We start from the raw sequence: 15753 nt of genomic DNA, 5'->3' as shown, positions 1-15753 counted from the left end.
CAGTCCCTCCACACACAGCCCTGAGTATCACTGGATACTCCAGACCTGTGATGGACTATAGGTTCTCATCCAGTTTTTTTGGCCTAATTATAGTGGTTTTCAAAGCAAGGAGTGAGAAGAAAATATTAGAATGTCTATTTATTTGTATCTCATCTTTTTCTCTCCCTTTTTATTGAGAAGTATAGCATAATTGCTGAAAACACATGCATGTGTATATATATGTATATATATAATGTAAAAAATAATTAGAAAAGTGAACACCCAGCTAACTACCACCCAGATGAAGATGCCTTCAGGCCTTCTGCTTGGTGCATCTGGCCAAGGAAGGGGCCTCTAGAGCCCCCTGCAGCTACCTCCAATTTAGAATTGGCTGACGCTCATCTTTCAGGGGCTCCTAGGCCAGTAGTTCTCAAACCGGGGGTGATTTTGCCTCCCAGGGGACACCTGGCAATGTCTGATGACATTTTTAGTTGTCACAGCTCAGGGACTGCTCCTGGCATCTAGTGGGTAGGGGCCAGGGATATTGCTAAACATCCTGAAATGCTCAGGATTGTCCCTCAACAAAGAATTCTCTGGTCCTAAGTGTCAGTCGGATTGAGATTGAGAAACTCTGATCTGGGAAAAGAGCCAGGAAACCGAGATTTGCCGTGAACCGGCTGCCTGGCCTTAGGGAAGCCACTACGGGCTTTGAGCCTCAGTCTCCTGGTCTGAAAATGAGGGTAGCAAGGGTTTCTGCTCCCTTCCCTCCATGGCCTTGTCGTCAGGACTGGGGAGAGGCGGGCTGTGGAGCTGTTTTGGGAGGCATCCCGGCAAAGGGGCCTGTGGCCACTGTTTCCGGCAGAGTGAGGGCCTTCCCTCGCCGGCCCTTCCCCCTTGACTGGGCTCCCAGTCCCCTGAGCTGGAGGCGGCAGGTGAGCCTCGTTGCTGGTTGCTGCTGTCCAGGCCCCAGAGGGCTGTGAGGGAACTGCCCAGAGGGCCCCAGCCTTTTGATGAGGGTTGCAGAAATAAGGGGCTCTCTGGAGAGCCCTGGGGCCCAGGCAAAACCATGTCTGACTTTGTCCGCAGCTGAGTGGGAGTCCAAGGTTGTGTGGGGTGATAAGAGGTGCATATCATTCTCCTTATCTGAGGCCCCATTGCAAGTCCAGGCAGCGAGGGATAGGAGCCAGAGGTCATCCTTGGGGTCTCTGCACACCCAGGCCAGGCTCCTCCTTACCCTCTGTGTCCTTCCAGAGTTTGCTGTCCCAGGGAGGGCCCAAGGTTGGGCCAGAGTGGGTCAGAGCTCCCTGGGCCTCTCTGACTTCCCCATTCTGGGGCTCACCTCACCCCCGTGGCATCTTGTGCCTTCTCCAGGAGCTATGGCCTGCCTAATCTTCCCTCTGCTACACTGTCCCTTTCTGAAACCTACTCTCACGAAAGGGCCTACTCAACTCACCGCCATGAGGTACAGATGGCTGATAACAGCGTAGTGACTGCCAGCCTTTCTTGACAAGGAGTGTTTATTATTTATCTACTAAAGATGGGAATCTTTTGGCCACCAGAAAGAAATACTATTGAAATGTCAAGTCTCTTTCTTTGACAGGTTGTTAAGAGAAGTACTTTGGGGGTTGAGGAACCTCTGAAATTGCATGTGTAGCAAGACAGTTTTCCCACAAGTGGAAATTATGCGGTGACTCAGATTTTCCCAGAGCTTCACAGGAATATGCTTGGTCTCAGGGTCCATTTCAGGGTGGGCTACGGTAAGACCATGATCTGGATGTCTGGAGGCCCTGGGAAGGCCCAAGGCTGAGGTGACAGGTGTGTGGTCAGTCAAGGAGGTGGTGAACTGTGGGGCTTCTGGCTAAAAGGACACATGTCTCCGGGCGGGGCTGGGAAGAGGTGTGGGTTAGGATTCGGCCACACTGGACCTGGTGGTATTTCTGCAATTTCCTGCCCCTTTGCGCCTCTCCATCTTGGTGCAGGGGGCAGCGTGGCCTGGGGCCCCGAGGCCAGGCTGTGAGGGCGGCGGGGGGCTACCAGAGGCTCCCTCTGGGAGCAGGGAGGGGCACTGGAGGTGGCCGGAGGCCCCGCGGGGGTGACATGGGAGCTGGGAGCCGCCAGGTCCGCGTTTGGTCGACTGGCCGCTGCGCGAGGACTTCCGGTGCGCGGTTACCCTGCGCCGTGAGTAATCCTCCGCCACATTTGCAGCTCCCAGGGGATTGTGCAACTTCCTCTCAGGCCGAGGTGCAGGGGGCTGGGTGAGAAACAGTGCGGGGGAAATGAGGAAACTGGGGCTGGCGCTGGGGCAGGGCCACGGCCCTGGGCTGCGGCCCCCCGAGGAGCTGAGCCTTCCAGGGGGCCTCCCTGCAGGGGGCCGCCCTCCCCCAGGTAGGAGGGCGTGTGCGCGCACGTGTGTGCGGGTGTGCGTGCGGGTGGCGTCTTTGGGGAGGTGGGAGATTGGGGACGAGGTCACGCAGGCAGCACTGGCATCGGGATGTCTCTTGAGGCGCGGTAGGGGAGATACTGAGCGGGCTGGGGCTGGGGAGGCAGGTGGTGCAGGGGAGGGGCCCCTGCCCCCTGCCCCCTGCCCCCTGCCTCCTGCCCCCTGCCCAGGCTCAGGGGCGAGGATGGTGAGACCCTGCGAAATGGGGAGCCGGCTGCCAGGGCCTCCTCTGAGGACCACCCCCATCCCCGGCGGGCTCTCTAAGCTCTTCAGCCTCCGCTGCTGTCTCCCGGGCTTGTCTTCAGGTCCCCGGGAGGAGTGACGGCGGAGGTGCTTAGCTGGGCGCCGGCCAGGCCACCGGGAAACGCCCGCTTCCATCAGAGCCCGGGAGCAGACGCCCTGCCGGCCGCCTGGGTCTGAATCCTGGCCCTGCCTCTTGCAGCTCTGTGATCCTGGGAAGCTTAGCCTCTTAGTGCCTCAGTTTCCTCCTCTGTTAAACGGAGATGACAATTAGAATGCCCACCGTGTGGGTTCATCCTGAGGATTAAGACTTAGTTCATGCTGAGTGCTCAGCGGGGTGCGTGGTGCCAGGTGAGGGAGGCCCTGCACAGGTGACGGTTTACCTGTATGAGAGTCTGTTTGTGTGCAAACAGCAGAAGTTGCCCAGGGTTCGAGAGCATTATTTTTGATGGTGGGAATTCAAGTTGATAATAATAAGAGCTCGTGTTCCCCAGGCCTTACTCCATGACCTGGATCAGCCCCTGGAAACCTCACAGTCACCCCAGATGGGCTCATGGGGGCACAGAGGGGTCAAGGGACTTGCCCCAGGGCAGTAATATCGGTGATGAAGACAGCAGGATGGTCTTCCTGAGCCCTGAGGTGGACCCGCCACCTCCATCCCAGCGCTTTCTCTGGGGTCAGCTGGCAGTGGGCAGGTGGGGAGGAGGGAGCGGGGTCTGCTGTGAGGGGTGAGAGGCTCTGCCAGGAGCCCTGTCTTCTCTCTGCCCCATCTGCAGTCGAATAGTCAACACACAGAAAGGATGCAGTGAATACAGAGACAGCTTCTCAGCAGTTGGAGTTGGAGTGGCCCTCCTTGGGGCGAGCTTCCTGCTGGTGTGCAGACTTAGGAGAGGGCTGAGGGCCACTCACCCGGCAGGCAGTGTGAGCGGTGGTTAGGGATGTGGCTCCAGATTCAGGCAGACTTGGCTTTGAATCTGCCTGAGCTGTTGACGGTGTGACCTTGGGTTTCTTCACATGTTAAATTCCTCACAGCCCCTACCTCCGAGAGGGCAAGAGGGCGATGGTGAGGATGAAATGAGATACCATAACAAAATGCTGAGCACAGGCCTGCCCCGGGTAAGTGTCTGACAAATGGATGCCTTTATTAGGCACCTGTTACAGACAGGGTGGTGTGCCAGGTCGGGGGCTGGGCTGCACAGACATCCTTGGAGGGCCATTATCTGAACTGCGGATCAGGGCCACTGACTGGCCCCTCATCTGGCCGTGAAATTAGCTTAGTTGGTCTCCATGAAAATGAAATGAAAAAGACGTAATATATTAAATGAAAAAGAATCATAGAAAACATCCAAGTGCATTGCACAGTATTGTAAGCATTGTTTGCACAACTTTTTTTGTTCATATGCATGTGTATATGCACTCCGTGTGTGTGTGTGCACGTGTGCTGGGCCAAAGAAAATATGTTTGGTCAAAATATTTGGGGCCACTGCTTTAGAGATGCTCTCTGTCCCGTGCTGCCATGTTTCTGGAGCACCTACTTAGTGCAAGACCCAGAGCCGCATGCCAGGGGCCAGACTGGGCAGTGGAGACCCAATGCTTAGCGAGGTGGCTGGGCGAGTGGGCCATGTGGGGGTCAGCAGAGGTAGAGGGCAGGGATGGCAGGGAGGGCTTCTGAGTGATGACCACATGTTGGGGGGCAGTGAGAGGAGACAATGCCTGGGGTGAATGGTTGGCTCGGGGTCTGGAGCTGGAGAGCCATCTTGGGAGGCGGGGGATCCCTGTCTGTAGAGGGCTGCAGAGCCAGGATGGCGGAGGTGCCCATGGTAGCAAGAGCAGAGAGTTGGGTGGGGGTCATCTCAGTGCTAGACAAGAGCTGTGCCCATCTCCTCTGCTGGGGTGTGGTGGGGGTAGAGGAGGACTCAGGGTTACTGATACTCCCCCCACCCACAGGACTTGCTGGATTTGCAGTGACCAGGTGAGACCCAGGGCCCACGGCTCAGCCATTTCCTCTCCCCCTCAGCTTCCGGAGGCCTCCTGAGCCTGCTCCTCCCCTCTGCTGCCCCAGCTGGCTCTGGCCTGTCTGGGCTGGAACCTGGCTTAGCCCTGAGCCCTGGTCCAGGAGCCAGAAACCTTTCTATTACTTAGATCCCTGCCCAGGGCAAGTCGGAGCCTCAGTTTCTTCATCTGTGAAGTGGGCATACTAGCCCCCCAGCAGCCGGCCTTCTGGGTGATGATGTCCATCTTGTGACCTAACGTGGATGAGCCGGCTGTGGGAAGTGGGGAGAGCTCTGGATGGGTTGTTGTTGTCATATCCAAGCCTGGGAGGGCCCGGGAAGGTCACAAGGACATCAGCTGCCTGGTTGGAGAGCCCCCTGCCTCCCCGTCCCGTGACCTGGGGCTGTGGGGCAATGGCGGGGAGAGGCCCGTGACCCATGGTGAGCTGGGGATATCCCCGGCTCTGAGGAGGAGGTGGCCTGTTAGGGGCCTCAGACCATGAGACCCAGGTTTGACCTCGGTCTGGGAACTCCAACTTCCAGAGCCGCCACCTACATGGGGCACGCCAGGAGCCCCAGCTTGGACGTCTGTGTTGCGAGGTGGAAGGGGCTGTTCCCCAGGACTGATTGGCAGAGCCCCGCTTTCCAGGAGGCCGTGGCGGCTTCCAGCCTGCTGAGCCCAGAGCCCAGAGGCTCAGGTGTGAAGTCCCATAGTGGACGTGGTATTTAATGATAGGTCACAAAAATTGAACACCTCCTGGGTGCCACGCACTGTGCTAAGCACTCTCATGTATTTGCACATTTGATCTTCATAGTAATATCATACACAGGTCTTTTTATCATCCTATTTTATAGGTGAGGAACCTGAGGCCCAGAATGGTTCAGTTTCTCAGCTAGGGTGGCTACCTAGTGAGTGGCAGAGCCGGGCCAAGGGCGTGAGTTCTGGATTCAGGCTGCCAGGGTTGAAAGCTGGGTGGTACCACTTGCTGGCTGTGACCTTGGACAGTGAGTGCTTCTCGTCTCGTTGACCGTCAGTTTCTTATTCTGTGAGGTGGGGGCACCAGTGCCTTCCTCAAGGAGTTGTAGTGAGAATTAATGGAGGGAAGGTGCTGATACACAGTGAGGGCCCTAAGTGGGATCCGCTTCATGACCTCTCCTGCCTCAGCCCTCGGCCACCATGTGGTCCTGGACCAGTTTTCCAGTCTCCCCAGGCTCCAGTCTCCTCAGTTGTGTGACACAGGGTGCTGACTCCTTCCTCGTCCCTCTCAGGAGGATTATTGAGGATCAGATGGGATCAAAACCCTGGGTGGGTCCTGAGGGAGGCCTTCATAGAACAGAAGTGCCAGACTCCCTGTACCCCCAGAGCTGCCAGAGGGTTTTGGGGGCTTGCAGCTAACTGCAGGTCCTGATGGGTTTTGTTTGGGCCTGCTTCAAGCTTTCATGTTTCCTCCTGGCCCCTGCAGGCCTTTGCATTCTTGACCCCAAATCTACTCCAGGGTTTCCCAAGATGTGTTCTGTAGAAGGGTTTGGTGGTCAAGCAGGTGTGGGAGAGTGTGAGTCAAAAAAAGCGAAATGGGTTTCTTTGCTGCAGGACTTGTCAGAGCCTTCAACATGGTAATAATATTCATTGTGCACCTTCAAAATGTTATGATATCCCCCAGGATATCTCAAAGGCTTGGTGTGCAAAGCTCGGTTTTCCAGGTGGAGAAACTGAGACCTGAAGCAAAGCCTAGGAAATGATTTTCCCAGATCATATAGTTATCTGTAACAGAGCTGGGAATAGAACCAGGGCTCCTGACTCCGTGGCCAGTGCTCTGCCTGGGACACCCCTTCCTTTCCACCCCCCCCCCCACCCCCCCGTCCTCTATTCTTCCCAGAGAAATGTTGTGTGTAGTACTGCTCCCTTCCTGAAGGCTCCTTGCCTTTCCATCCCCCTCCCTCTGGCTCCCAGTAGTCCTCTTCCCTCAAGCATTGCTGGGAGATGAGGCTGTGCCAGGCATGTGGGCTCCTGCGAGATGCTTCCCAGGGTGACTGAAGGCAGTAAGGCTTCATCCCAGCCGTGGGGCCCCTTGAAACCTCCCTCGGTTTTCTGAGCCTCAGTCCGCTCCACTGTGGGGCGAAGCTCCTCCTCTCATTTTTCGTCTGGAGCTACAGACAGATGCAGCTCTGATACCTTATGTGCGTGTGTTCTCTTAATTTTCACTTCGTGTACAGGTGTCCATGAATCTAATGATTCTTGTCATTTCTGGGGATGCGGAGGGGAGAACATGGAAGAAATAAGGGGGACCTCCCTGCAGGAGACCGCGGGGCCTGGCGTGGTTTGGACCCCTGAGTTCCAGCTTTCCCCACTGTTGATGTCTGCTTTCTAGTTAGTGTGTTGCTGTCCCTCTCTGATCTCAGTCCCCCTGCGCACCTGGGAAGTGGGCCAGTCTGGCTGACACCAGGGACCCAGTTCACAGGTGAGACATGAGGGGAGGGGTGGGGGCCATGATTTCCTCATTTCCTGTGGGGAGTTGGTGTTAGAGTGGGGAAAGAAACTCCAGTGTCTTGGAGCCTCAGTGGGGCTCTGCCTTGAGCACAGAGGTCTTCTCCAGCTTCTGCCCACCCCTTCCATACCCCCCCTTTGCATAGGGCGGCTGGCCACCTGGCTTGAGTGACGGGAGTACACGCTGGCATGCCCGCGTCTCTGTCAGCATAGCATTGGGGTATATATATGCCTGGCCCTCTGCTGACTATGAGGGCTCCAAGTGAAAGGCTGGGGGTGGGCTGGGTGGGGGTGGAAGGTGGGAAGAGGTGGTGCCTCCCTGGCAGAGAGTGTCCTCTCCCGGAGGGCTGCCTGCCCGAGTTATTCTTAGCATTGACTCATTGTAGAGGCTATTTTTAGCCCTGTTTCTAAGTGCTGCCAACATCTGGTGCAGCCAGTACCGAAGGGGGTGGGGGCGGCCGGGGAGACCCCTTTGGGCCTTCCTGGGGACTGGAGCCTCTGGCAGGAGAGCAAAGACAGTCTTCTACTTCCTGCACCTGCCGCAACTTGAAGCTGGACACGCAGTAGGCGTCCTGCTCATGCTTGTGTGTTGGTTGCCCTCCCAAGATCTCATCCTTCCAGCTCAGCTCCTGGGGGTGGGAAAGGTGGGATGGCTGTTACCCTCACCCTTGATGCCCATCAGGTAGGCTTTCCCATGTCCATCCCTTGGGGGTTCCAGTCGGCCTCTGACCCCTACAGAGACAGGCCTCAGAGGAGAGAGGCAAGCCCCAAGCTAGGCCACTTGGTACAGCCAGCACCCAAGGGGGAGCCAGCAGGCATTATAGGGAGGGAGTGTAGCTCAGTGGTTAGGCTTGCAAGCTCTGCAACCAGACTGCCCGGGGTCAAGACCTGGCTTTGTTGCTCCCTAGCTGTGACCTTGGGGAAGTCATCTACCTCTCTGTGCCTCAGTTGCCTTATCTATGAGGTGAGGATGCGAGTATAGCGTCATGTGGATTAAGTGTGATCATAATCTATGAAGTCCCTAAATAGTAGGTTCTGTATAATAAGGAGGTGATGGTAGTTTATTATTTCTATTGTTACTATTCCTAACGAGGAGCTCTGTATGTGCCGTCCTGTTGGAGCGAGTTGGGAAGGAGACTTCTGGTGTTCTGAGTGAGGGGAAGCTTGGGGTGGGGCTCAGAGGGAGTGGTGATACCCAGCTGTCATGACGGCAGTGATTTCTGCCAGGCTGTGGCGCGGGGGTCAGGCACACACAGGTGGGTTGGAATGGGGGCTTTGCCCTTCCCAGATGGGATGAGTCACTTAACTTTTCTGAACATCCAGGTCTTTACCTACAAGACAGAAATGATAATACATAGGCCATAGAATTATTGTGGAAATAAAGCTTTTGATGCTCGTGGAGCATTTTGCTCAGTGCTGGGCACAAGGTAGGAGCTGAATCCATGAGACTCTTTTCTGCATGTGTGTTTGTGTCGGGGGGCAGTTGCTGTGTCCCCTTGCGATGGGAGGGATGGGTGCCGCTGCCTGGGGGTCAGGAAGGAGAGCTTGGCCCGGAGGTTTGGAGGATGCGGGCCGTGGTCCTAGCTCTCCCTGTGCTTCCTCTGGGCTTCTGGAACACGAAGAGGCAGAGAAAACTGGTTTTCAAACTCTTCCTCCAAACCCCAGGGGATGCTTTGGGGGCAGTTTGGGAGCTCCAGGGAGGCCCCCAGTGGGAGGCCAGGTGGTCTGGCCCTCCCCGCCTCTCCCCAGAGCCGCTTCATTCTCATGTTTTACGTATTAAGGTTCCAGGTAAATTTTGCCTGAGGAAAGGATCCTGTTGCTAAAAACAGCTTGGCAGTCTGGTGGGTGACTTCCCAGGCTCCTCGTTGTCTGACGCCTGTGCCCTCCGTCCGGCTCGGCGTTGACTCTGGGAGGTGGCCTGTTCTGGGGGTTCCGGGTCTCCCCTCGGGGCGTGGGGGCATGGGGGGCTGCCAGGCCGCTCCTCTGGGGAGAGGTTTGCGTGCTGCCCGGCCTTGCTGCCTGCGGGACGTGGGTGCCCTGAAGACAGTACTCCATCCCAGAAGCAAAATCTCACAGGAGGGTGAAGGCTGCGACTGGGCAGAAAGGCCCCTGCCACAGCACTGGCGCGTGGTAGGTGCTCACGAAATGTTTGAAATGAATAAAGTGGAACCACCGCAGCATCCCAGGACAGCGGTACCTCGGAGGGGGTGGCAGATCTCCCCTCCCCACTTCCTTCCCCCCCTCACTCCACCTTCCCCACCCCTGCTTTGTTTAACCAGGCTTAAGCCACCCCAGCCCTGGGGTCCAGGCTCGGCTTTGCTCCTGAACTTGAAATGAGCCTCCCCACTTCCCCAGACACTTCCCCAAGCTGAGCCTCAGTTTACTCATGGGTAACCTGAGGGTGACGGGCTCGGCTTCAGAAGGCCCCTTCTGGCTCTCACGGCCTCTCTTCTCAGGGCAGGTCACACACACACACACACGCACACGCACACGCACACGAGGGACTCGGTGAAGTGGGCCTGGCTGGGGAAGGCCTCCCTCTCACCAAGCAGGAGCCCTCAGGTTCTCCTGAGGTGAAGATTGGGGTGCTGTGGTGCTCCCACCGGGGCCTCGAGGATGTGACGTGCTTGGGCTGTGGCTCGGCTGGGAGTTGGGGGCCTCTAGGTGTGAGGGGAAGGGTGAGCATCCGACTGTGTCCACTGGGCTGGGGCCACCACCGTGACTTTCATGTATGACCTTCTGGGAGTGTGGGTGGCAGCCCATAGGGCACATATTTGTGTCGTTATGACTGGGTGTGAGGGGATGTGTGAATTGAGCCAGTGAGGGAGCAAGGGCAGTTATCTCCTGTGGCTGGAAGCTTCCCAGGCTCTGAGGAGAATGAAGAGTGATTTATGCAAAGGGGCCCCTCCCCGTCTCCCCATTTTGGCTGCAATCTGAGGTATAGGGTGGCCTGACTTCCTCCCTTTCCCCCACCCACCAGAGGCCTGTGTTCCCTCTCCTGCCTTGTCTCAGACCCCGTTTCTCACTCAGGGGTAAGTGGCTGCCTTGACCTGAAGTCCGTCGTCCCTTCTCAGGGGCATTTCATGGGATGGTCCATACCTGCAGCTCTAAGAGCCGGTGTGGGGACCAGGAGGGCATCAAGCCCCCAAATCCTGGTGCCAGTAATGCCCTGCACCAGAGGAAGTGGCCTGCAGAGGCCTGGCTGGGATGCCGTGGTCAGCACCCCTGCTAGCCAAGTGGTTTTCCAGCTGGAGAAGACCTGCCAGCGAGGGGAGAGGAGAGGTTCCACCTGCCCACCGTCTCCCGCCGGCCTGGCTGCAGCGGCTGGTGACTCATTCCCCTGGGGAATGAGCTGGCTCCTCTCCCTGGGCACCCCGGGGCCCTGGTGCTGAGCCCAGGGCCCCAGCAAGCTGGGGAGGGAGGAGGGAGCCCTCTGTATGGGGAGGGGTCGCAGCAGACTTCACCCTCCCTTTGCCCCCAGGGGAGGCTGCAGCCCTAGATTGTGTAATGGGTCCAAAATGCCTCACCTGGGAGCTGCCAGGCGTCTGGACTCAGGAGTCCCTATTCCCCAGTGCCCTCCACCGGGCATGTCCCCATTGCACTCCCTGGGCTGGGCAGGGGAGTGGCTGGTGCCTGCCCCCCCTTCCTGAGCTGTGCAGCCTGGGAGGGGGTGGGGAGGCCTTCTCCAGGGAAATGAATTCCTGGCCTGACCCCAGATGCCGGCCTGCCCAGCTCTGCTCCTGAGTAAGGCTGGGTGCACACACAGCCCCATTGTACGCCTGGGCCCTCTGCCCGCCGTGGGCCTGGCACCAGCTCTATCGACAGCAGTGGCTTCGTCCACTCCTCAGCACCCCCTGCCCGAGCCACTGGGCCCCTGGTGAGGAGGAGGAAAGGGGACTGGTGATTAGGTGCGAGCGGGTCCTGAGTGGAGGGGCCGGGACCACTCAGATACCTGAAGAGCCAAATGAGGCCCTTTGTTTCTCTCATCAACTGTGGGGTGCAAGGGCAGGGAGCATCATGCCCATTCACTGAGGAAATCAAGGCGTCGAGAGGCTTCAGGAACTTACCCAAGGTCACACAGGTAGCAGGTGGCGGAGCTAGGGTTCAAGCCCGGGCAGCCTGGGCCCAGAGTGTGCACCGCTTACCGAGCTGCACCCCGGCCTCTGAGTCAGGGCTCGGGAGAGGGCAGGCCTCCTTCTTTCCAGCCCAACTTAGGGGAGCGAGGCAGGCCCGGGAAGGTATATGTCCCCAGGATGGAAGGGGACCCTGGAACAGAAGGGTCTGGAGTCCCTGTGTACTTGGGAGAAGCACAGTGGTGATGCTGGTGGTCGGGCAGGCAGAGCAGGTCTCTAGAACTGGAGGGCCGCTCTGTGCCTCAGTTTGCCTGTCCCACCTGCACTGTATATACCCTGTGCCTCTTGGGAGGGCACAGGAATGTAGAGGTGAGCTGCAGCCAGGGCTGGGGTCTGGACCCTCACCCCCTTTACCTGTGCTCCACGGGCTGGCCGGGAAGCTCCCCTTCCCCAACCTAGACTCCCCTGGAGGTGGGGGTGCTGAGGCCTCCAGTTGCTTCTATTCTGAGAGTGAGTCCTGAGCTGCCCCGTCTCCTCAGGTTTCCCAGCCTGAAGGGGCCTCTAAGGCTGGGGAGCCTGCGGGGGCACAGTCCAGTTCTAGGGTGTGAGGGGGTCCCGCCTCTGCCAAGCACCCAGGCCCCTCAGGCCAAGGTGGAGGGTGCCCAGATGTGACTCTTATGGGGTCTGCCCCATGTCTCACTTTCTGGGCTCAACTTATGTGCTCCACGAGCCCTGACCCCACAGGGCTGGGCAGAGATGACGCTCTTCCCTTCTCCTCGGCCCACCCTCTTTGTGCCCTGTCCATCCTGGGCATGTAGCCTGGCTCCGTCCTTCAGTGCCACCTCAGCCCACTCAGCAAATGGACAGGGCATTCTGCGGTGACCACAAGATTGTGAAATCCAGGGTTGGGCCATGGGGACAGGTGGGGAAGAGAGAAGCTAGACAGGGCCACTGAGGCTGGCTCCTTTCTCACCCTACCTGGGAGCCTTTTCTCCTTCCCCACTCTGCTTGGGCACATCTTTCTCTGGTTATGCCATTCCCACCAACCAGCCAACACATCGTCATCCAAGGCCACAGTCGTGGGCATGCCAAGCCGAGCAGCGTCACATTTGAGTGCCCCCTCCCTGGGAGATGCCAAGAAAGAGAAAACCTGGGGACAGCCCTCAGGGAGCTTATACAGCAGCTGAGGAAATGAGACAGGGTAACTCTCTGTCTCTCAGTTTCTCATTTGTAAAATGAGTACATTAACATTTCCGTACTGGTGTTGTTGGGAAGGTCAAAGGAATTAATCCATGACGAAGACCTTAGACACAGCTCCTGACAAATGGGAAGTGCTCGGTTCAGGTCTGAGAGTGGTAGTAGAGTGATAGTAGTCCTACCACTAGTGGTAGAAGAAGTACGATATATGATATCAGGGAGTGCTGTTTTTTCCAAACTAGATTGTGAGTACCTGAGGGCAGGTGCTGTTGTATTCATTTCAGCATCCTGGTGTCAGGCCCAGAGTCTGGCTTGGGGCAGATTAAGTAACTGTTTTCAAATGGTGATCAGAGGAGAGTGAGGGCAGGGTGGCCTGCCTGGAAGAGGTGGCCTTGGAGCAGAGCTTCCAGAGATGAGTGGGAATCAATCGATGGAAGTGGGTAGGGCGGGAGAGCATCTGGAGGCCTGGATTGTGTTGAAGAGAGAGAGAGAGTGAGGAGGCCCCTTTAGCTGAGCCAGGACTTGTTTAAGGGGGGCGGATCCTGGGTGCCTTGAAGGCCCAACTAGGGAGTTTAGACTTTATCTGTGGACAGCGGGGAGCCACTGGGGGTGATGGAGCAGGGGAGTGACCTTCCTTTGTTGCTCAGTCCATTTTGTTTCTGCTCCCTTGTTCCCTCAGGGCTATTTTCTTCCTCTATTTCTCCAAAGACGATGAACCCTTCTCTCGAATCCCTGCTCACCCCATCCCACATGTCCACACTGTGTTCTTGACTTCGTCTGCTCAGCCGTCCTGGCCTGTTCCCCCTGCCTGCTTTTGTTGGCTTCCGCTTCTTCTTCCTGGCCCCTGGCCCACCTTCTCTAGGGTAGGGGCTGGGTGGAGTTGGGCTTGAGGGGAGAGGGATACGGGCATGGTGGGACCACATGGTGGGGACCAGTGTGATGGAGACTGAGCCAGGAGGATACCTTCTGTTCTGACATAGCCCTCTACGCCTTCAGGGAATGACCCGCCCCCAGTAATGTGGCTAAGGCTCTTTAGGAAGATCTTAGTTTGCATTTGTCAACCTGATAAATGGAGACACTGATTTCTCTAACAGATAAATTAGAGAGTGATGGGGCTTCATTTTCTTGTTATTAAATTTAGAAGAAAGGGATATTGAACCAGATGGGAACCAGATTGCAGACAGCTACTGTGTGTCTTCTGTCTCCTTTCAAACATCCATCCACCTATCCCTGTATGCGTCATCCATTATATCCATCCTTGCATCCATCCATTATATCCATGCATCCATCCATTATATCCATCCATCCATTCATCCATTATATCCATCCATGCATCCACGCATTATATCCATCCATTATATCCAGCCATGCGTCTACTCATTACATCCATCCATCCAGTATATCCATGCATCCATCCATTATATCCATCCATCCACTCATTATATCCATCCATGCATCCATCCATTGTATCCATCCATGCATCCATGATATCCATCCATGTATCCATCCATTAGATCCATCCATCCATCCCTTATATCCTTCCATGCATACACTCATTATATCCATCCATGCATCCATCCATCTATCCATGCATCCATCAAATATTTATTGAGCACCTATATTAGATACTTTACATTTAATCCTTACAGAAACTCTGCAAGATGGACATTATCCTCATTTTACACATGAGGACACTGGGACCCATAGAGTTAAATAAGTAGCTGAAAGTCATGCAGCCAGTAAGCAACAGATCTTGGATTCAGCTCTACCTGCTTCAAAACACTTGCTCTTGGTGTTGAATCAAATGGCCTCCCTTGGTGTCCCCAGAGCCTAGTTCTGAGCATGGAATGTAAGAGCCGTTCTATTGGATGAGCAGGCATGCTAAGGTTCTAGAATGCTGGAGTTCTGTAGTTCCATCCTAGGCGCAGCCGGGGGTGGGAGGTGGTGCTGGGCTTCTAGTCCTACTGCATTTGCAAGCAGTAGCCTAATGCTGCTGTCACCGCCCCTGGAAAGGGGGCTTCTTCCTCGCATAACTTGCAACCCTGGCCTGTCCCTGGGTCTTCTCTCCATCCGGCCAACTCTGCTTCTGAGGGCAGTCTTACCTCCCACAGGTGGGAAAGTTCTGGGTCCATGCATGGCCATTGCATCCAGCCACACAGTCTCCCCCGGTGACTGGGCTCCTGCACGCCTGCCTCTCAGCTGCTCTGCGGGATGCAGCCTCATTTTACTCTGGCCCTGCTGTTGGCCTTTCTTTCTAAGCTTTCGAGTTGGCTGCTCAATTTCAGGTCAGAACTGCTTCCTGAGGCCCCACTGGCTGAGAAAAGGATGTGAGTGCAGGTGGTTTACCTGGGAGGTGACCCCGGGAAACATGGGTAGCAGGTGGGATAAGTGAGACAGGGAAGGGAGGGAAGCTGATAAACTGTGTTAGGGGGCAGGTGACTGCTGTGGCCACCTGGAGCTCGGTCTCACTGCGGGTCTCTGTAGAATGTGTTTTTGAGTTACCCAGCGGGGTGGGGGTGGAGGGACTTGGGTGTTTATTCACTAGCTCCCCTGGTCTTTGGCTGCTGGAGGAGGGCAGGTGCTACCTCCGTCGCCTCTGGCACCAATGCAGGTGCTGGCAGCTAGAGGTGCTCAGGTGGGCAGGCTGGACTGTGAGTGTCCAGGGGATGTGGCTGGGCACAGACAGCCTCTGCTGCACTCTCTGAGTCCAGGCCTGGTGGCCCCTTGGAGTGGGCCTCTTATCCAGTCCTCTTCCCACAGCTCCCTTCTCTCTGTGCCCACAAAGCTGCCTCCCCCCACCTGCCCTGGGCAGACCCTTCCCACTGGGGCCAGTCACCAGGACTACATTCATTGCGTTCAATACTTAAGGAGCACCTACTACGTGCCAGGTATCGTGGGTGAGAAGAGGAAGCTGTCAGGATCCCTCGAGGCGCTCAGAGCAGAGGGAAGGGACCCACCTCAAATGGGGTCCTTACCATGTGCCAGAGACTGGCAGCCCCTTCCAGGCCCGTCCGAGGCAAACCAACTTCTCTGTGCTACCACATCGACCTGCTGGGTAGCACATAGCCTGGAGCCACCTTCGAGTCCCCTCCCAGCCCTAGCATCCTGAGACTGTGATTGTAGTGGTTTTTCTGACTTCCTTTTCCTTCTCTCACTGCCCCTGCCTCTTCCCCTCCTGGGGCCACTAGCCCCATGGCTGCCACGTGGCTGCCTTTTAGTCACTCGGGAACTGAGCCTTCTAGTGCCCTCCCTTTGTGTCTCTATGGGGAACAGGATGCAATTCACAGGGCAATGGGTGGGGGGGTCAGTTTATTCAAGGGCACCCTTCTTTGTCCCTGGTGAAGGCTC

The 15753-nt window shown here is 56.6% G+C and overlaps 1 protein-coding gene across 4 annotated transcripts in view; it reads left to right on the top strand.

The window, feature by feature from the left end:
- The window catches only part of TFEB (transcription factor EB), a 45386-nt gene that overhangs the window by 8374 nt on the left and 21259 nt on the right, over positions 1 to 15753 (top strand). Inside the window, exon 1 of one of the 4 annotated variants that reach the window (XM_070584613.1) lies at positions 2208 to 2364. The exons of 2 other annotated variants lie outside the window; for them this stretch is intronic. The gene's annotated coding sequence lies outside the window, so the exon portion shown is untranslated. Of the gene's footprint in view, positions 1 to 2207; positions 2365 to 15753 lie in introns of those variants that run through there. One more of the 4 variants, XM_070584619.1, reaches the window with a different exon arrangement.

The sequence above is a fragment of the Equus przewalskii genome, chromosome 19, assembly GCF_037783145.1.
Source record: "Equus przewalskii isolate Varuska chromosome 19, EquPr2, whole genome shotgun sequence".
Lineage (NCBI taxonomy): Eukaryota > Metazoa > Chordata > Mammalia > Perissodactyla > Equidae > Equus > Equus przewalskii.
This window is presented reverse-complemented; position numbering and strand designations above follow the sequence as displayed.